The sequence below is a fragment of the Erpetoichthys calabaricus genome, chromosome 9 (assembly GCF_900747795.2).
Source record: "Erpetoichthys calabaricus chromosome 9, fErpCal1.3, whole genome shotgun sequence".
NCBI lineage: Eukaryota > Metazoa > Chordata > Cladistia > Polypteriformes > Polypteridae > Erpetoichthys > Erpetoichthys calabaricus.
In genome coordinates this window covers 89,199,138-89,221,851 of record NC_041402.2, presented here as the reverse complement: position 1 = coordinate 89,221,851, position 22,714 = coordinate 89,199,138, and the positions used below count along the sequence as shown (strand labels likewise).

The window sequence follows — 22,714 nt, the reverse complement described above, 5'->3', positions numbered from 1 at the left end:
CTCCATTGATTTACAATTTGGTTGCTTTTCTCAATTCCATTGTGAAAAAAAAAAAGACAAAATACAATGAGTTCTGAAACAAAGACAACGCCAGAATACATAACACCTCTAGCTGGCATGGTTGCATTGACTTGGTACCTGTATTAAAGATATTTTACAACCATTGTGCAAATGAAAAAAACTGAATGTGTACACATAAAAATATCATTGTACAGTGTATACTGGTTGAAAAAAAAACTTTGGACTAAAACATAGTTATCAATAACTTCTCCATCTTAAAGCTGAGAAACTGCATCAATCTCAGTTAAAAGGGAAAGAATGTTCAGCAGCAGAGAAAACCCTGATACCTCAAGTGATAGAAAACCTACACTGAAAGAGTCAAGTATTTAGCAGTAGGTAACAATATTAGAAATGAGAAAAAAGTGTTCCTGTTAACTATTGTTCGGATTCAAAACATGTTGATTACTCTACAACCTAATCACACCAGGAAAAAAAAAAAAAGTTATGCCAACATAGTAAGAGTGTTACTGCAGCACTATTTTCCCCAAAACCCTTGGTCACTGTTAGTGCCCAACAGATATGGATTTTTAATACCAATAACAATATTGATATGTGTTCAGCAAAAATGACTGATTAGCTGTACATATTGTACAGATATTAATGATGAGTTTCAGTATTAAATTTTCCTGAAAAACAAATGAAAAGAAAAAGATTATATGTATGACATTTTCACATTAATATATTTTAATAATGCCTATATATTTTAATGGAGTAAATCACATTATTTTTTTAACCAGCCCAAAGCACATCTGAAGTTTGTTTCTCTCTCTTAAGTGTACACTGCAGGTGGGGTGAGCACAAGAATCTAATTGTTAAATTGATACCTTTAAAAAACAACATAGCCCATACTGACTTAAATATAAAGAATAAAGTTCACTGACCATAAAGTTATGTTATACACTCTCATCTCATTTTTGCATGATGTAAGAAAATATTTAAGGTAAAAACAAATAAATGAATCAGTCCATGTAAATATCTCCTGTGATATGTGTGCATTAATAAATTAAGCTGAAATTAATGTTTCTTCATATATCTGCATATATTTCACATTATTGTTATTGCTATACCAACAGAAGTGTACTTGCCATAGACTTATCCAGTTTTATTTATTGATTTTTAGTTAATTTTTTTTGCCTTACAAAGTTTAATTTGCACATATTATGATAGGTGAAAGAAAGAGTACCTGTTTATTTGACTTGACAGCCTACTGGAATATTTAAATTTGTATATCTCTCAGACACCTACTTGGCATGAGACTGGCAGTAACCTCTCACATTAACAGATTCTGAAAATGAATGCAAAAGAGCAGGGAGGAGAAACAGCTAAGGCTAGAAAATGAGATGAGCGATCATCACAAAAGACAAAAACAAAACAACATTTGAATGAATTTTAATTACACAAGCCACAGGGCACCAGTCACAGCTCATAAAATATTGGAAAATGGTATTGAAATTTACAAATGGCACTTGTCCTAAGTAAAAAAAGCCATTTGGAAACTAATAGATCTGGCTTTTGCTCCCAGTCTAAGCCAAATAGACTTGATTCACTAAAAAGATTCTGAATGTCTATCGATAGCTTGAGCTTTCTTTTTCACTTCAGCAGTTGTCTGCCTGAATAAACTACATTCCCCATAATGCATTCCATTGGAGAAGTCACATAACTGGTTAAATAACTTTTCTCTGCTGTTATACAGGGCCAGTAAGGAACACTTTTTTCATTACAGCTATTTGTAAAAGTAAATTACCACTGCTTTATAAAAGGACGAGTAACATATGTTTTTTGAAGAAACACCCCTTTGCTCACAGGCAACAAAAGGCAGCTTCAGAATGTGTTTTATTTGAAGTTCTCTCCACACTAACATGTCATGGCTCTTTTGAGAGAAGGCGATTTCAGTTACGTTACTGGCAATAAAACGGCTAATATGAAAACACGCTGTTAAGCTGACATGCATTTATTGACAATTAATTTAACTTTACAAACAATCACTGCAGCTTATACAGGCAAGTCCGCATATCTTAGGAAGACAATCCTCAGCTCTTCAAAAGCTGAGAGACTGGGCTTTTTAAAAATCCAACCAAATAAATACTTTATATCTATAAAGTGATTTTGTGCAAACTTCCAGCTTATTAGTAAGCTACTCTGTCTTTGTTCTGGTAGTTGCAAGTTATGTTCTACTAAGTGGTTGCATTTTACTGTACCTCAGGTTTTGACAAATCTGGGGAAAACTGCATTTCTTATTATGCACCACGGACATGGAATCATTTAAAGAAAGATCTAAAATTAGATACATTTATATCCATTGATGAATTTAAGGGTATCATAAAGAATGTAGTGAAGGAGACATGTATTTGTTTTTGTTAAGAGGTTAGTGTGTTTATGTACAGTAGTTATCTAATTGTGGAGATTGTATATTATATTGTACCAGTAATGGCGCACTGCATGATAACATGCAGTGAATACACTTGACTTGAGCATTCATAGTTTTCATACTCTTTCTCTGTATGTTTAGCATTCGTTTGCTCAGAGGTTGATGCACTTGCTGCTTCCTGAGCAGCTCTTCTTTTCTCCACCCTAGCAACCCGCTTCTTCTCTTCTTTCGTCAGGCATCTTTTTGCATTGTGTTGCAATTACTTAGTACGTTTTCCTTAACTTTTCACTTAAGCTGGCACTTAAGTCTTCAATCTGCCTCAAGAATGATTTAAGATATGAAGAGGTAGGGGAAGTGATGGCGAAGGTGGTAGGGATGAGAACGGCGCCCGTATACATACACCGCACGGCCGCCCTGCCGATAGTTGTTTCTACAATAAAATAAAATAAAAATAAAAGGAATAACCTTGGAGGTCAATCCTCACCCCAAAAGCGGATAATAGACGTCACGTAATATGTGTACCAAATTTCAGGTCAATAGTTTAAACGGTAGACAAACAAACAGCCACGGTAGCGAATTATATATAAAGATATGCCGTATGTTACATTATATATGCTTTCATTGAATATATGTCATATATTAAATTGTATATGTTGTACTTTAACATGTTGTGAGTGTGTACAGCTGCTACCTTGGCCAGGTCTCTCCTGTAAAAGAGATTATAATCTCAGTGGGATTTCCGGTTACATAAAGGTATATATAAACTACCTGAACGTTACTTTGATAAGAAGACAGATGCTGTAATAGGAACAAGTGCTTATCTGCGAACTCTCACAGTGTAAGCGTTCTATCAGGAAATTGATGTGGACTATAGACAAACGCATAACCATTTGAAGGCAAAATTTGTGAAGTTTTTATTTATTTTTATTTTTTTTTTTAAAACTGGATAAATGCCTGAATTTTGAAACAAAAAACATCATTGCTGAGTGTAAACTTTGTGCATGCTTTATGTAGACTATACAGCAGTCATTTTAGCAGACTATGAAAACAATAGAGAAATGTTGAAAAATATTGATATAGCATATTATCAGGAAAATTGTCAACTTCATGCATAACAGTAAGTAAACTAATGACTTTATTCATCCTCTGTACAAATTTGCTTAATTGCCTTCACTGGGAACAATGAATAAAGGCAAAGTTCAGCATTTTGAAGCCAAAACTGTATCATGTACATTGTAATTTTTGTGATTTGTTACCTTGTGTGTATAAACAATGGGGAATGGCTTTTTAAACTGAGGATGTTTGTAATGGAAAAATAACCTAGTAAATCTGTGCTGCCTTGAAACAGTTTCAGCATTACAATATCTGTTGGATCCTATTCATTACAGACCAGTCTCTTTTTCACAAAAGGGTCCAGGAAGAGAGAGAGGGAAACATTGGCTCAGTATTTGACAGTCAGAATCTTCAGGATGTTGACAGGTTTATATATGGCTTAAGGAGTAAAGCAACACAGAGGCACTTGTTAATTGGGGCTACACTCTCATACAGGAAAGCAATGGAGATAACAATCTCAACAGAGACAGTGCTGCAAAAGCCCTAGCAATTCAGTATATCAATAAAGGTAAATGCTGTTACATTGCCATCAAGTAACACTGCAAACAAGTGTATATGATGTGGTAAAGCATATCATCATTAAGATGTCTGCTAGTTTAAGACTCTTAAATGTAATACACGTGGCATGAAGGGACTCATTTGCATGTTTGCAAAGCCAAAAAGTCAGTGGTGAAAGAGAAACCAAAAGGCAAGGTAAAAACTGGGCTAAAAACAGGTGTATGCACCAAGTGGAGAAAGACAAAATAGCCACATTGGCTCAGATTCTGAGCTTACAATACACATTGTGTCACACACCAAAGGACACTTGCATATTACTACGAGGTCATAATAAAGGCAGTCCATCAAAACATGGTAGAAGGTATGTTGCATAAACATGCTGTAGTCTCTTCTAAAGAACTTGTAGTAATGGACAAAAGCCACATGCATCACTTAATACTGAAAATAAATCTAAAAATGTGTAGACTCTAGGTTGTTTCATATTGTTCCAGTGTTACAGCCAAAACTTAAAGCTGGATTAAACTATCTCAACAGAAATCAGCTGCATAACAGAATCAAAGATCACCACTAAAATGCAGATGTCCCTTTTTGACTTAAAGTGTGGAACACAAAGACAAACTGGTTACAGTACAGATGTTCAGCACCAAAATCTGTCAGTAGATGTATAATGATTCTTTTCTGCAAACTGTACTGGACCTTGTGACTTAAAGAAACAAGATAACAGACATTGCTCAATGTATTTTTTTTTTTTTTTTTTGCAGTTTTTTCATACTCCTAGAGAAACCAGCTTAAAATTTAAATATGCCTATATAAGATTATGACCGCAGGTGGAAGGGAATTGTAGTTTTATGATTGCTGCAATGCACATTAAGGTAAATGCCAACTTTACTGACTACTACTGTAGGTAGGCAGGTAGGTATATAGACAGATAGACATACTTTGTCTCCAAGGGGAAATGAGAACTTTACAGAAGCTAGAGAAAAATACAGAAATAATATATAAATAATAAAATAAACAACTTTCTAAACACACATGAGAACTTCTGGTTTGGATACTTTAGAACAGCTGCAATCAATAACAGGGCTATAGGTGGCAATAGATAGATAGATAGATAGATAAGAGTCTCATCTATCCAGATGTTCATTTGAAGGCATTAACATCTGAATAAAGCATGTCCAGCTTGCTGTGCCCAAAAAAGGAACATGCCGTTGGTTCAGAATTACTCATCTATATGTTGAAGAGTTTAAAAATAAACAGCAACAGGATGATGCAACCACTCCTATGTAGTAATGTGAAAAATTTAAGTCAGTTTTTCAAAATCTGGATCACACTTATCAGCTTTAATTGTACTGTGTTCATATGCCTGTGCTTTAATGATTACAATGTCTAATATTTGTTTTCATCAATGTAAACATATTAATGCATACAGAATTTAAATATTTTTATTGAGTTATGTTAAATACTGTATTAGGTATCAAAAACTGGTAACAAATTTCAATACTTAGCATTTTATCGAAGTTTGAAATGTTGGTATTGTGACAACCCTACAAGAATGACTCGTGGCAACAGTTACTGGTAAATTTTCCCTAAACAAGAGAAGAACACATTTTAACAGTCATGGTTGATACTCGTATGAACTGGCCTAAAATGCAGAGAATGGATTTTGCAGTCACAGACAAGATCATTAAAGTACTGAGAAGCCTGTGTAGCAGTTATGATCCCTAATAACAATGAACCACAATTCACAGCACAAGTATATTACACATTTCCGAAGGCATACCATGTTAGACACATTCACTCCACTCCATACAATCACACTACTAATGTCCAAGTTGAGAGCTATGTACAAACTCTTAAGTAATCACCAAAATCCTCTGAGGATTCAACCAATATTCAGCAATGACTGGGTACGTTTTTATTGACATACTGCAAGACTCCACAATTTACAAAAAAACTCTTCAGTAATTCTTTTTATGTGCTTCCAGTTATTCACTCCCCGAGTATAGCGGAAATTCAAGATTAAAGACAGAAAATTTGCTGTGCAAGATTATGCATTTGCTTATGATTATAAGAAGAATGTGACGGATACTGCCACCAGTGACAACTGAATGAGGACCCGTCTCTTATACTATGGATGTTGGGACTACAGGGAAAAAGAAAAATCATGTTGATCGATCTCTCCCTCAGCAGAACAAGAAAGATTCTCAAAAGCCAAGAGATCCACAGGATGCACTGTCATCTGACTTTTCCACAGTGTCTTCCTCTGCTAAAATTGCCTTGGATTTCAATATCTCCATGCCTAAAGAATGCCAGCCACACACCTCTAATGGTACTCCTTATGCTGAAGAAACTCACATGTCACCTGATGTCTCATCAACAAAACGGCACCACAGATAGAATACGGTTTGTGATAGTTCCCATCCCCATTCCAATGGATTAGTCTAGAATACCTTATAGCTGGTCACTATGCATTCCACAGAAAAAGAAAGTGAAGCACTGACAAAATTAACACAAGGAACAGTATTCATTTTGCTAACAGCCAGTTAAGAAAGGAAAGACTGGAGAAGGCAACATGAGAGGGAATCCTTTATACACATTACAGGGCAGCAGTTAATAGAAATAGAAATGTTTTGCATTGATGTAGAAGCATTAATTATGACATATTTAGAAGACTTTGCCAATGGGACAGATGGCAGAATTTGATTGTTGACAAATGTGGCTTAAGGGGAGGTGGCCAGATTTGGAATAATTAATTTTATGGTCAGACAGGGCCTCATCTGCATTAAATAGCTTAAGATGTGAGGAAAAAAAATCAGAGATGCATTGCCAAGCAGTATATCATCAACATATACTAAGTTTTTTTTTTTGAGGAGAGACAACAAGTAAAAACTACGTGGGTAGTCCGGACAATTTACAGAGGATGATGGAAGGAGACTCGAGAGAGAGAGAGAGAGATTAAATAGTAAATAAGAGTGGGAACAGCAATGTCTGGCACTTATATAAATAGAACAAAGTCTAAATTTGTAAATATAACTAGCCCAGGAATGAAGAGTTTTGATCATATTAGTAAATGTCTCAACAAACTCTACTGAACATAACATACACAAGAGAAATGTCCAGTGCATTTGGTCAAATGATTTCTCGCATTTAATGTGGACAAAGCATTGCTTATGCAACAAAACTAGAGCTGTATTAATAACATGGAGAAGGTGACAGATGATATTTGCTGCATGGTAACTGAATGAAACTGGTCTGGTTGAGATGAATACATTTGTATATGACTATTTCCAGGTGCCAGGCAAGTTAAGCAGGAAAATTTGGTGTTAAGATCAATGTTCAGGGGGCTCATTTCCCTGTTCTGAAGGAATTTGACCATAGCCAGATTAACTGATGAGGAATTCTTCTAATGGAGTCAATAGTAGCATTTAATATTTGAGAGATTAGGGTTACCTCCTCCTGGCCTTAAAGGTTTACACTTAAGGTGCTTTCACATTCATAGTCTGTTTGCTTTGTTCCAGGTCAAGGGACATTTCATTATTTTGTTTCAATTTCCAGTGAGTTTACTTGCGTTTCCCATTGTAAATTTTCAAGCAAACTAAACATCTCAATAAACATGATGTGGACTTCTTTCATTGGGAAGAAAAAGTTTTCCCCACTGAGAAAAAAAAGATACGGGTATTTGCAGTTACTTCACAGCTAATCCTTGGTTTCTCTTGCTTACTTTACAAACATGCTGCACAATTTCACTATATTGCTCACTAGTGGGTGTATGCGTGCAGACCCACTGACCAAAAGCCATGAAGATGGGTTACATATAACATTCTCACAAATTGATAACCTGTTGCATCATATACAGCCGTTCAGTTTTCATTCTGGCACCCACGTAACCAATCTCTTCTTGAAATTCACTACCTAGGGTACGCAATGCCACTCCTGCATAGTTACAAAAAACTATGTGCAAAATGCATGGTGATATACAGTAATATGATTACATATATAGTAATCCCTTGCCATATCGTGCTTTGACTTTCGCGGCTTCACTCTATCGCGGATTTTGTATGTAAGCATATTTAAATACATATCGCAGATTTTTCGCTGGTTTGTGGGTTTCAGTGGACAAGGGGTCTTTCAAGATCTGGTACATGCTTCCTCAGTTGGTCTGCCCAGTTGATTTCATACAAGGGACGTTATTGGCAGATGGCTGAGAAGCTACCCAATCAGAGCACGTATTACGTATTAAATAAAACTCCTCAAATATATTGTGAGCAGGGGGGCTGTTCGCACCCCTAGAGGATATGAACGCTCGTCGAAAAAATGCTGAAAGACTACCTTCAAATTGCTCCCTTCCTTGCTGGGCTTTCTTGCAGCTGCTTTGTCAAGCGATATGTTTCCCGCACGGTATGCTTCATACTTAAAAGCCCAAACAGCAACTATTGATTTTTGATTGTTTCCTTTTCTCTCTGACATTCTCTGCTCCTGACGCGCACTCCTTTGAAAAGGAAGATATGCTTGCATTCCTTTAATTGTGAGACAGAACTGTCATCTCTGTCTTGTCATGGAGCACGTTTAAACTTTTGAAAAAGAGAAATGTTTGTTTGCAGTGTTTGAATAAAGTTCCTGTCTCTCTACAGCCTCCTGTGTTTCTGTGCAAATCTGTGACCCAAGCATGACAATATAAAAATAACCATATAAACATATGGTTTTTACTTTGTGGATTTTCACCCATCGCGGGGGGCGAGGGATGACTGTACATTTGTGTCTGACGTTATTTTTGCTGTGCTGCCCTCACAACTAGCACAGATGTGCAAGCTTTAGATGGGGGTTACACAGTCTGTTGCGGTTTAAGCAGCCGTTTTTAAAAGTGATACCAAAGTTAAGATTGTACATGAAGAACTTTTGCTTTAATCAAAATGTTTTTTGATAAGGAAGATACTGAATGGACCAAAGATCCAAGACATCTAGGAGTCCACAGTTTGGTTGTATGGAATTAAAATCTGGTAGCCCCAGGCTTCTGACCTACCAATTTGTCCACCCACTAATCTATTTAGCCACCTCATCTGACTCCTCTCGATGCGGATGAGCAGCGGCTCTACTCTGAGCCCCTCCCGGATGACTGAGCTTCTCACCCTATCATTAACGGAGAGCCCAGACACCCTGCGGAGAAAACTCATTTTAGCCACTTGTATTCGCGATCTCGTTCTTTCGGTCACTACCCATAGCTCATGACCATAGGTGAGGGTAGGAACATAGATCGACTAGTAAATTGAGAGCTTTGCCTTCCGGCTCAGCTCCGTTTTCACCACGACAGACCGATGCAGAGCCCGCATCACTGCAGACGCCGCACCAATCCGCCTGTCGATCTCACGCTCCATTCTTCCCTCACTCGTGAAGAAGACCCCGAGATACTTGAACTCCTCCACTTGGGGCAGGATCTCACTCCCAACCCTGAGAGGGCACTCCACCCTTTTCCGGCTGAGGACCATAGTCTCGGATTTGGAGGTGCCGATTCCCATCCCAGCCGCTTCACACTCAGCTGCGAACCGATCCAGAGAGAGAGATGAAGATCACGGCCTGATGAAGCAAACAGGACAACATCATCTGCAAAAAGCAGTGACCCAATCCTGAGTCCACCAAGCTGGACCCCCTCAACACCCTGGCTGCGCCTAGAAATTCTGTCCATAAAAGTTATGAACAGAATCGGTGACAAAGGGCAGCCCTGGCAGAGTCCAACTCTCACTGGAAACGGGTTCGACTTACTGCCGGCAATGCGGACCAAGCTCTGAAACCGATCGTACAGGGACCGAACAGCTCTTATCAGGGGGTCTGGTACCCCATACTCTCGGAGCACCCCCCACAGGATTCCCCGAGGGACACGGTCGAACGTCTTTTCCAAGTCCACAAAACACATGTAGACTGGTTGGGCAAACTCCCATGCACCCTCCAGGACCCTGCTAAGGGTGTAGAGCTGGTCCACTGTTCCGCGACCGGGACAAAAACCACATTGTTCCTCCTGAATCTGAGGTTCGACTACCCGACGGACCCTCCTCTCCAGAACCCTCGAATAGACTTCTCCAGGGAGGCTGAGGAGTGTGATCCCTCTGTAGTTGGAACACACCCTCCGGTCCCCCTTCTTAAAGAGGGGGACCACCACCCCGGTCTGCCAATCCAGAGGCACTGTCCCTGATGTCCATGCGATGTTGCAGAGATGTGTCAACCAAGACAGCCCTACAACATCCAGAGTCTTGAGGAACTCCGGGCGTATCTCATCCACCCCTGGGGCCCTGCCACCAAGGAGTTTTTTGACCACCTCGGTGACCTCAGTCCCAGAGATGGGGGAGCCCACCTCCGAGTCCCCAGGCTCTGCTTCCTCATTGGAAGGCATGTTAGTGGGATTGAGGAGGTCTTCGAAGTACTCCCCCCACCGACCCACAACGTCCCGAGTCGAGGTCAGCAGCGCACCATCCCCACCATACACAGTGTTGTCACTGCACTGCTTCCCCCTCCTGAGACGCCGGACGGTGGACCAGAATCTCCTCGAAGCCGTCCGAAAGTCGTTCTCCATGGCCTCCCCAAACTCCTCCCATGCCCGAGTTTTTGCCTCAGCAACCACCAAAGTCGCATTCCGCTTGGCCTGCCGGTACCTATCAGCTGCCTCCAGAGTCCCACAGGACAAAAGGGTCCTGTAGGACTCCTTCAGCTTGACAGCATCCCTCACCGCCGGCGTCCACCAACGGGTTCGGGGATTGCCGTCACGACAGGCATCGGACTACCTTACGGCCACAGCTCCGGTCAGCCGCCTCAATAATAGAGGCACGGAACATGGCCCATTCGGACTCAATGTCCCCCACCTCCCTCGGAACATGGTCGAAGTTCTGCCGGAGGTAGGAGCTGAAGCTACTTCTGACAGGGGGCTGTGCCAGACTTTCCCAGCAGACCCTCACAACACGTTTGGGCCTACCAGGCCTGACCGGCATCCTCCCCCACCATTGGAGCCAATTCACCACCAGGTGGTGATCAGTTGACAGCTCCGCCCCTCTCTTCACCAGAGTGTCCAAGACATGTGGCCGCAAGTCCGACGACACAACCACAAAGTCGATCATCGAACTGAGGCCTAGGGTGTCCTGGTGCCAAGTGCACATATGAACACTCCTATGCTTGAACATGGTGTTTGTTATGGACAATCCGTGACGAGCACAGAAGTCCAATAACAAAACACCACTCGGGTTCAGATCGGGGGGACCATTCCTCCCAATCACGCCCTTCCAGGTCTCACTGTCATTGCCCACGTGACCATTGAAGTCTCCCAGCAGAACGAGGGAGTCCCCAGAAGGTATGCCTTCCAGCACCCCCTCCAGGGACTCCAAAAAGGGTGGGTACTCCGAACTGCTGTTCGGTGCATACGCGCAAACAGTTAGGACCCGTCCCCTGACCCGAAGGCGGAGGGAGGCTTCCCTCTCGTCCACCGGGGTAAACCTCAATGTACAGGCTCCAAGTCGGGGGGCAATAAATATGCCCACACCCGCTCTGCGCCTCTCACCGGGGGCAACTCCAGAGTGGTAGAGAGTCCAGCCCCTCTCAAGGAGATTGGTTCCAGAGTCCAAGCTGTGCGTCGAGGTGAGCCCAACTATATCTAGCCGGAACCTCTCAACCTCGCGCACTAGCTCAGGCTCCTTCCCCTTCAGAGAGGTGACATTCCACGTCCCAAGAGCCAGCTTCTATAGCCGAGGATCGGACCGCCAAGGTCCCCGCCTTCAGCCACCACCCAACTCACACTGCACCCAACCTCCTTGGCCCCTCCCATAGGTGGTGAGCCCTTGGGAAGGGGGACCCACGTTGCCTCTTTGGGCTGTGCCCGGCCAAGCCCCGTGGGTGTAAGCCCGACCACCAGGTGCTCGCCATCGAGCCCCACTTCCAGGCCTGGCTCCAGAGGAGGGCCCCGGTGACCCGCGTCCGGGAGAGGGAAAATGCTGTCCAAATTTTTTATTCATCATGGAATTTTTGTTGAACCGCACTTTGTCTCATCCCTCACCTAGGACCAGTTTGCCTTGGGTGACCCTACCAGGGGCATAAAGCCCCGGACAACAGAGCTCCTAGGATCATTGGGACACGCAAACCCCTCCACCACAATAAGGTGGCGGATTCGAGGATTCCTATATCAAACCCATTTAAGCACTTTCAATGTTGCAGAGGCCAGAGCCTTTTATCACCAGCATTATGCACAAACCTCATTGACGTGAGGCCAATTTAAAGTGTCCCATTAACCTAACCCACACATTTTTGAGATGAGAAAGGAAAACAGAAAGAAAAATGGATGTAGAGAACAGAACATGATGGCACTTAGACCTGGACATGAACCCAAGAATTGTGAGGCAGCAACACTAAACAGTGCAACCCCTGTGTAATCCCTAAATAGGTACAATAATGAAACATAAATCTGAAATGACCTATATAAAAATAAAAGGAATTAAATGGTTTCTTGAGCTGAAAACAGACATCAAACAGAAGAACCAATAGCACTGAAGATCAACAGTATATTTACTGACCATATTTATAAAGAAAGGCTGCATAGGCACCAAAAGAGAGGCATCAACAATTCATTCCTGCCTATATATATCACAGTGGAACCTCGGGTCACGACCATAATTCGTTCCAAAACTCTGGTCGTAACCCGATTTGGTTGTGACATGAAGTAATTTCCCCCATAGGATTGTATGTAAAGACAATTAATCCGTTCCAGACCATACGAACTATATATATATATATATATTTATTTATTTATTTATTTATTTTTTAAAGATTTTTAAGCACAAATATAGTTAATAACACCATAGAATGCACATCGTAATAGTAAACTAAATGTAAAAACATTGAACACTGAGAAAACCTTGAACAACAGAGAAAACTATCACTGCAAGAGTTCACGCTATAGCGCTACGAACCGCTCGCTAAAAACACATTTTTTTTTTTAATGAGTTTTAAGCACAGGGAAAAAAATTAACATTTAAAAAATCCGTAATTTAATAAACAACCAGGAAAAGTAACATTGCAACAATGCATGCTACGAAGTGATCGCTATAAACAGAATTGAAGTGGAGGTTAAAATCCAATAGAAAAAAGTCTTCTTTAAATTCAACGGGGTTAAAACAGTGCTCGAATCAGTCTCTTTAAAAACAAGCCCGGTGCATTCTTTAACCTTATGCGGCCAGCCCTCTCTCTCTCTCGTGTGTGTGTGTGTGTGTGTGTGTCTCTCTCGCTCGCTGCACAGGGAGAGACTGAACACGTGCGGAAATCATCGGCGCGCACAAACCGAAAGGGAAACTGGATTGTTCGTACACCGAGTGTGTGGTCGTGAACAGATGCAAAAGTTTGGCAAACTTTTTGGTCGTAACCCGATTTGTACGTGTTCAGAGACGTTCGTGAACCGAGATAAATATTATATATATATATTATACAGTATATATACACACACACATACATACATACATAGACACATATACACACACATGCATAGTACTGTGCAAAAGTTTTAGGCACGTGTGAAAAAATGCTGTAAACAAAGAATGCTTTCAAAAATGGAAGTGTTAATCATTTATTTTCATCAATCAACAAAATGTAGTGAATGAACAAAAGAGAAATCTAAATCAAATCAATATTTGGTGTGACCACCCTTTGCCTTCAAAACAGCATCAATTCTTCTAGGTACAGTTGCACACAGTTTTTGAAGGAACTCGGCTGGTAGGTTGTTCCAAACATCTTGGAGAACTAACCACAGATCTTCTGTGGACGTAGGCTTCCTCACATTCTTCTGTCTCTTCATGTAATCCCAGACACACTCGATGATGTTGAGAACAGGGCTCTGTGGGGGCCATACCATCCCTTCCAGGACTTGTTCTTCTTTACGCTGAAGATAGTTCTTAATGACTTTGGCTGTATGTTTGGGGTCATTGTTCTACTGCATAATAAATTTGGGGCCAATCATACGCCTCCCTGATGGTATTGCATGATGGATAAGTATCTGCCTGTATTTCTCAGCATTGAGAACACCATTAATCCTGACCAAATCTCCAACTCCATTTGCAGAAATGCAGCCCCAAATGTTCAAGGAACCTCCACCATGCTTCACTGTTGCCTGCAGACACTCATTATTGTACCGCTCTCCAGCCCTTCGACGAACAAACTGCCTTCTGCTACAGCCAATTATTTCAAATTTTGACTCATCAGTCCAGAACACCTGTTGCCATTTTTCTGCACCCCAGTTCCTATGTTTTCGCACATACTTGAGTCGCTTGGCCTTGTTTCCACGTCGGTGGTATGGCTTTTTGGCTGCAACTCTTCCATGAAGACCACTTCTGGCCAGACTTCTCCAGACAGTAGATGGGTGTACCTGGGTCCCACTGGTTTCTGACAGTTCTGAGCTGATGGCACTGCTGGACATCTTCCGATTTCATAGGGTAATAAGCTTGATGTGTCTTTCATCTGCTGCACTAAGTTTCCTTGGCCGACCACTGCATTGACGATCCTCAACGTTGCCCGTTTCTTTGTGCTTCTTCAAAAGAGCTTGAACAGCACATCTTGAAACCCCAGTCTGCTTTGAAATCTTTGTCTGGGAGAGACCTTGCTGATGCAGTATAACTACCTTGTGTCTTGTTGCTGTGATCAATCTTGCCATGACATGAAACTGTCTTCCACAAGCTCACCTTGGTAGCAGAGTTTGGCTGTTCCTCACCCAGTTTTAAGCCTCCTACACAGCTGTTTCTGTTTCAGTTAATGACTGCGTTTCAACCTACGTATGACATTGATGATTGTTTACTACTGGAGGTGTGGTGAACGCTGGCGTGACTGCTCGCCGCTGCCACCCCCCTTTTTTAGAGATTAATTCTTAAATACTTTTTAATTAACTTCTCTTGAGCATTTTTTGAACCCATAATAACTTATAACAACTTTTGTGGACTTTCTGTGAACTCTTCAAGTAAACTTTTAGCCAAATTGAACTCGATTTGAAACCTTATCGGGATTGTCGGCCGCGGTTAACAACTCCTAATGATGGCAGGATCAGTGCAAGGAAACTGGATATGCAGGGCTCTTACCTGTCTTGTACTAGCCCTTTGCCTCCTGTCAACGATGATTCAGCCGGTTTTAAGCCTGTATCAATATTCAGCGGCGGATCTTCTTCGATTTCGTCCAAGGATGACTGGATCTCCTGTGGACGTCCTGTTAACTTTCCCGGACATCTTTTTTCGGCCACGACGGAGATATACCCATAGAGGCTCCCGCCGGAATTTTCAACAGGATACACGAGCTCCAATAACCTCTTACTGGTCCACTTCTCGTCCATCGCCGAGGCCATCTGGCAGAACTTCGGATCCGAGTGTGTTAGCCAGCCTAGCTACGGTGGCTAGCGCTCCTGCTCATCTCAGCGAGGATACCATTAACTTTGCTCATCTCAACATCCGTTCCCTTACAGGTAAGACCCATCTCATTCAGGATCTTCTTACAGATCGTAACATCGACATCCTTTCTCTAAATGAGACGTGGTAGCAACCCCAGGACTTTACTTTGCTCAACGAAGCAACACCTCCCGGGTTTGTTTACATGGCGCAGCCTCGCAACTCTGATCGTGGAGGAGGTCTTGCGATATTTTACCGCGAGACAATGCGAGTTACGCCGCTGACAGTCTCTTCCTATGGTTCATTTGAGTCTCTTGTCTGTCAACTACCTGGCTCTATTCCCACCATTGTTGCAACTATTTACCGTCCTCCTAAATTCAACAAAGAGTTTCTGAATGACTTTTCTGCTTTTTTAGCTTATTTGTCCTCGTTATCTTCGAACATAATAATAATGGGTGATTTTAACATTCATTTGGATAACAGCAAGTCCTTGGCGACCAGAGATTTTATTTCTTGCCTTGATAACTTTGACTTTCAGCAGTTTATTGAAACCCCAACACATTTCAAAGGACATATCTTGGATTTGATTTGCTGTACTGGACTTACTCCGAATGACTGTACTGCGGAGGAATTTCCCTCTTCAGATCATTTTCTCCTTACATTTAATATGACTCTTACTGTCTACACCATTAAACCTCTTCGTGTAATAACTTTTAGGAATCTTAAAAATATCAACATGAGCAATTTTCAATTAGGTATTGATATACTTGTGGAATCATTACAAACTGTTTCTCCGCCAGATTTAGTTAACTTTTATAACGAAGGACTTCTTGACATTTTGAATTCGGTAGCCCCACTCAAAACCCGATCAGTTTCATTTACACACACTGCCCCATGGTTTACACCAGCTTTGCGCATTTTAAAATCTAAAGGTCGGCAGTTGGAACGGCTGTACAAGAAGACAGGTCTTAATGTTCATAAAGAAATGTATTTTAGCCATATGCATCACTATAGGGGCAGCATACGGCATGCTAAAGCTGCCTATTTTACTGCCCTAATTTCTTCCAACAAGGGGAACTCTGGAACACTTTTTTCCCTGCTTAGATCGCTAACAAGTCCCCCAGACTCTCTTTCCTTGCACTGCCTTTCTAATGAATTTTGTAACACCTTAATAACATTTTTTAATGATAAAATCCAGGCAATACATTATAATTTAGGCTCTATTGCTATTGACTCCACCATTGATGATTTTCCTCCTCCTACTCATTCATTTTCAATGTTTGAGCTTCCTTCCACCTCAGAAATCATGGATCTCATCAATAGCTCTAAGCCTTCAACCTGTCACTTGGATCCAATTCCCACTGTTCTGATTAAAACCTGCCTTCCCTCGCTAGCTCCTCTTGTTGTTTCAATTATTCACTCGTCACTTTCCACCGGAATTGTTCACCAGTCTATGAAAACTGCAGTGATTCACCCCCTACTGAAAAAACCTGGGGTTGACCCTACTGACTTTAATAATTTCCGACCAATTTCTAAGCTTCCTTTTATTTCAAAGGTTCTTGAAAAAACTGTGGCTTCCCAACTTCATCAGTATTTATCTGCTAACAGTTTATACGAACCATTCCAGTCAGGCTTCCGACGTTTTCACAGCACTGAGACGGCACTAGTTAAGATCACTAATGATCTTTTAGTGGCTGCAGACTCAGGCCTAATCACAATCCTTGTTCTTCTTGACCTCAGTGCTGCATTTGACACGGTCTGTCATTTCACCCTGCTAAAAAGGCTATCTGCACTAGGTATTTCTCACATTCTGTTAACTTGGTTTAAGTCATATCTTACAGACAGAACTCAATTCATTCAGCTGGATACATGTACCTCCACTCCCACTCCTGTAGTATCTGGGGTTCCTCAGGGTTCTGTCCTTGGCCCCTTGCTGTTTATCATTTATCTGCTTCCTTTGGGTGTCATTTTTCGTAAATGGAAGATAAACTTTCATTGTTACGCAGATGACACCCAGTTATATATTTCCACTTCACCATCTGCATCGCTTCCACCATCCTCACTTACTGATTGCCTTGCTGAGATCAAGTCTTGGTTATCTTCCAACTTCTTGCAGTTGAACTCTAATAAAACTGAGGTGCTTCTTATGGGCACGAAATCTGCAATAGCGAAGGCATCAAAGATCTCAGTATTAATAGACAATACTTCTGTTACCTGTACTGATCAGATAAAAAGCCTTGGTGTAATTCTGGACAGCACGTTATCTTTCCAGTCTCACATCAGTTCTGTTACTCGAGCAGCTTACTTTCACCTGCGAAACATTAATCGCTTGCGTCCATTTTTGTCAAATCACTCTACTGCCACTTTAGTCAACAGTTTGGTCACCTCCCGCCTGGACTATTGCAATTCACTTCTCTTTGGTCTGCCTCAAAAGTTACTACATAAACTTCAACTTGTTCAAAATTCGGCTGCTCGTATAATTACTAAAACACCCTATTCTGATCACATTACACCCGTTATTCAGCAGCTTCATTGGCTGCCAATAAAGTTTAGGGTCAACTACAAAATTTTAGTCCTTACATATAAGGCCATTCATAATCTTGCCCCCACATATCTCTCACAGCTCCTACAAGTCACTAAACCCTCTCGTATGCTCAGATCCTCTTTTTCCATTAATTTAAATAATCCACCAGCACGTCTTGTTACGATGGGATATCGCGCATTTAGCAGATCGGCACCTTCCTTATGGAACTCATTACCTGCTTATCTTAGGAATATGACTACCCTTCACCAATTTCAGGCTAATCTTAAAACTTATCTGTTCAAAATTGCTTATTCATTGTAACTGTTACTGGTGTTTTATCTGATGTTTTATTTGGATTTTAAATTTTCTAGTTATTGAATGTTTATTTTTTAACCTGATTGTACAGTGACCTTGAGCTTTTTGAAAGGCGCTTCAAATAAAATGTATTATTATTATTATTATTATTATTATCATTAGCACCTGTTTGGTATAATTGGTTGATCATACACCGGACTATAATCCTACAAAATCCCTGACTTTGTGCAAGTGTACCTATAAGAATTGATGCTGGTTTGAAGGCAAAAGGTAGTAACACCAAATATTGATTTGATTTAGATTTTTCTTTTGTTCGCTCATTTTGTATTTTGTAAATTGATAACAATAAACAATCATTATTTATATTTCTGAAAGCATTCTTTGTTTACAGCATTTTTTCACACCTGCCTAAAACTTTTGCACAGTACTGTATATTATATTAACCTGCACTTTATCTTTGAAAAGAATCATGGCTGGTGTGATTGAGTTTCTAAACTCTTGTGGGATTCCACCCAACGGGACGACACGCGGAAGAGCGCCCCAAAGCAATCGCAGTCTCCCTGGGCTGTAGCAGTTCGCCGTAAAAGTGAAACCGAAAAGATTGCGGACAGGCTATAAGCGCCTGCCGTCGATGGGTGATACAAGGAACAAGGAACATTATAAATGTGCAGGGCCCTGCCTGACTGCTGTGTCTGTTCAAGCTGAATAAAGCTGGTGTTGCTAAAGTACAGAGACTCAGCTTTGTGTTTTAGTGTGCAAGACAGGGACTCGCACATCACAGCACACACGCACGCACAAGCACACACACCTATACACAGCCTATATACATCGGACTTCCAATACAACTCGGGAGTCCTGCCACGTGCGAAAGTTCGCTGACGACACTGCTATCGTGGGCTGCATCAGGAGTGGGCAGGAGGAGGGGTATAGGAACCTAATCAAGGACTTTGTTAAATGGTGCGACTCAAACCACCTACACCTGAACACCAGCAAAACCAAAGAGCTGGTGGTGGATTTTAGGAGGCCCAGGCCCCTCCTGGACCCCGTGATTATCAGAGGTGACTGTGTGCAGAGGGTACAGACCTATAAATACCTGGGAGTGCAGCTGGATGATAAATTGGACTGGACTGCCAATACTGATTCTCTGTGCAAGAGAAGACAGAGCTGGCTATACTTCCTTAGAAGACTGGCATCCTTCAACATCTGTAATAAGATGCTGCAGATGTTCTATCAGACAGTTGTGGCGAGCGCCCTGTTCTACGTGGTGGTGTGCTGGGGAGGCAGCATTAAGAAGGATGCCTCACGCCTGGACAAACTGGTGAAGAAAGCAGGTTCTATTGTAGGCATGGAGCTGGACAGTTTAACATTCGTGGTAGAGCGACGGGCTTTCAGCAGGCTCCTACCAATTATGGAGAATCCACTGCATCCACTAAACAGTGTCATCTCCAGACAGAGGAGCAGCTTCAGCGACAGACTGCTGTCACTGCCCTGCTCCACTGACAGACTGAGGAGATCGTTCCTCCCCCAAACTATACGACTCTTCAATTCCACCCGGGGGGGTTAAACGTTAACATTATTCAAAGTTATTGTCTGTTTTTACCTGCATTTTTATTACTCTTTAATTTAATATTGTTTTTTGTATCATTATGCTGCTGCTGGAGTATGTGAATTTCCCCTTGGGATTAATAAAGTATCTATCTATCTAGATAACTATGCAACATTCTATGATCTGCTTCTCGCAACTGAAGAGGGCACCGTGGCGGATGTTTGCCGACTTGCAGACCAACCACAAGCGTTACCTGTTAAGTAACCACCCAAACAATCAGATTGTGATTCAGACTACAAATGCCATAGACTAACGTTTAAAAAAATTTTTTTTGAATGCAACGCAATCTACCTGCACTACCTTTCCGATCTACCGGTCGATCGTGATCAATGTATTGGGCACCCCTGGTCTAAATGAACACCACTATTGTTGCCTGATGATGAGGAGTGTGAGAAAAAAGTGAAGCAAAGACCAGAAGACAAGGGGTTTGGAACAGGCAAGGTTAGCACTGTTGTTTGTAAATAGCTTAATTTTACCTAGGATGACAGTTCAAGCTGTATAACATCTGAATATAAAATATGTTACTACATATAAAGAGGCCACCTAGGCACATGTAGCACCTGCAACATGCTCTTCTACCACCCTGGCAAAAAGGGTCCCCACTAAGCAAAGCTCCATAGAATGTTCACCATTCTGTTGCATACAGTGTGAGCAGACAAGCAGCAGGTGGAAGGAGATAACAGCTGCAGTAATTTATTGTATTGCAAAACACACTATTGGCTACTTAACTTGTGCCCTAAAAATTCTTTTTTCAGTTATCAGATAACTACACTAGACACTAATTCACATTTAGTCAGAAGCAAAACATCTAAACAGCAGAAACTTTCACCAAGCCATTTTACCTCTTTTCCGTTACATACCAAAATGACAGAAGTGAGAAAATAGCAGCCTTCGTAGCTATTTATTTGTGCATGTGTAAATTATTCAGTGTTTGTGTATGTGGTAAATTGCATTACTGACCATTTTATTTTACTTCTGAGTTTGTATTTTTAACAGGTCAACTGAGCTTTCTAATTACAATAATGTATATTAAACATATAGTGCATTCGTTTTATAAATGCATTGTCCTAGTGATCTTTGAATTGGTTAAGATTATTGGAGGAAGTAAAATATATAAATTTAGTTTAGAACCAGAGGTTACTAATAGAATAATAAAATATCAACTAATGGAATAAAAATGTGTGAGCTTACAATGCCAAAATTTAATAAGGAGATGTTAACGCACTGTTCATTGGGAGTGAAAATGAAAGTAAAGCTTCACTTTGAAGTTTAAACTGCTCCATTTCTACTGAAATATCAGAGGCCTCCCTTAGAATTTCAAAAGCACCTTATAGATTCTTCCATGGCCCTAAACATTTAAAGTACCTGTATCATAGACAAACAAAGATTCAAGAAGCTGTTAAGAACACAGGATGCAAAATATGAGTTGTCTGGCAGCAACTATAACACTTATTATGCTGGTAATTATTATAAAATAAATACCTGCATGCATCATACAGACTGTTACAGGCAAGAAAAATCATGCATATACAAATACATAATTTGGAACCATTTCAAATGATATAAACTATAAAAGAATACACATGCTGTATAATATGCACATGCACATGTATTATAATCTGTAATTACCATGGTAATAAAGAACTTTGTTTTTTAAAACAGTCTAACAGAGAAAGAGAGAAAAAGAGTGTGTAATATTTACTGACTGTTAAACTCAGATGCCAGCAGGGCAGGCAAGGTGTTGAATGCAATACATATAACGGAACTCAAAAACAAAAAATAAGGAGATATAAAACAAAATAGTTGGAAAAACATGTTACTAGAGCTGGTTCCTTGGAGGCACAGCAATTCATGAAACTGATACATTATGAAAAAGAAAAAAATATATATATACACATCAGGTTTTGGACTCTGTATAGAAAATGTGATACGTGTCTATGTAGAGCTGATCTTCAATTTTTAAGGTGTTCCGAGAACATAGAGCATTTTGCATGAAAATAATCGCAATATCAATTTAAGTCAACAAAACTCACCCCTACGAACAAGTTAGTATGGCAGGAACCATTAAGTACTGTCTTAAAGCAAGAATTATATAAATATGTAACTATTATTTACCATTTAAGATCTGTAATAATATAATACAAGCTAACTGCATTTTCTTCATTATCGAAGTCTCAATTTACTAAGTTATCTATTTTTATTTGATACTGGAAAATACCTTGGGCTACAGTTACACTGGCATTCCTATGAAACGTTTTACGTGTTAAGTATACAAATAATTTTGCCTCCTAAACATATATGTGTCTATCTTGACGATTTCTAACTAGAAACCTTTAAATGAGCTGTAAAATAAGTCAACAATTGCCTTTTAATAGCTTTTCTAAGTTATACTTACACCCAACATTCACTTTTATGACTCAAATCAGCCTAAATTTGGTTTTATAATTTATACATGATTGGTAAATTTTTTATTAAGATTACTTGACAGGCAAATGACGGTAATCTCTACTACTGGATTAATCCAAAGATTATCATGTGAAAACAAGTAAGAATAACTATTCAGTTCTATATCTACTTTCATTACCAGTACTAATGCAAGGGAGGAATGCACCATTAAGAAGACAGCTAATCCATTTCAGGAAACACACCAGCATATTTATTCAGTTGTACAGGAGCAATTCAAAAGATGCCAATATACCTAACAGCACATTTTTAACTTTCAGAGGAAACTGAAATGCTGACAAGAAACCCAAAAACAAACACAGAAATAACAAAAATATGAATGCTAATCGATGCTGAGCAAGATAAAACAAACTTAAAAAAAATACAATTTTACTATTACA

General features: G+C 40.4%; 1 protein-coding gene across 2 annotated transcripts in view; it reads right to left on the bottom strand.

The window, feature by feature from the left end:
- zdhhc7 (zinc finger DHHC-type palmitoyltransferase 7) overlaps positions 1 to 22,714 on the bottom strand; it is an 85,625-nt gene that overhangs the window by 50,627 nt on the left and 12,284 nt on the right. The gene's annotated exons all lie outside the window — the stretch shown is intronic.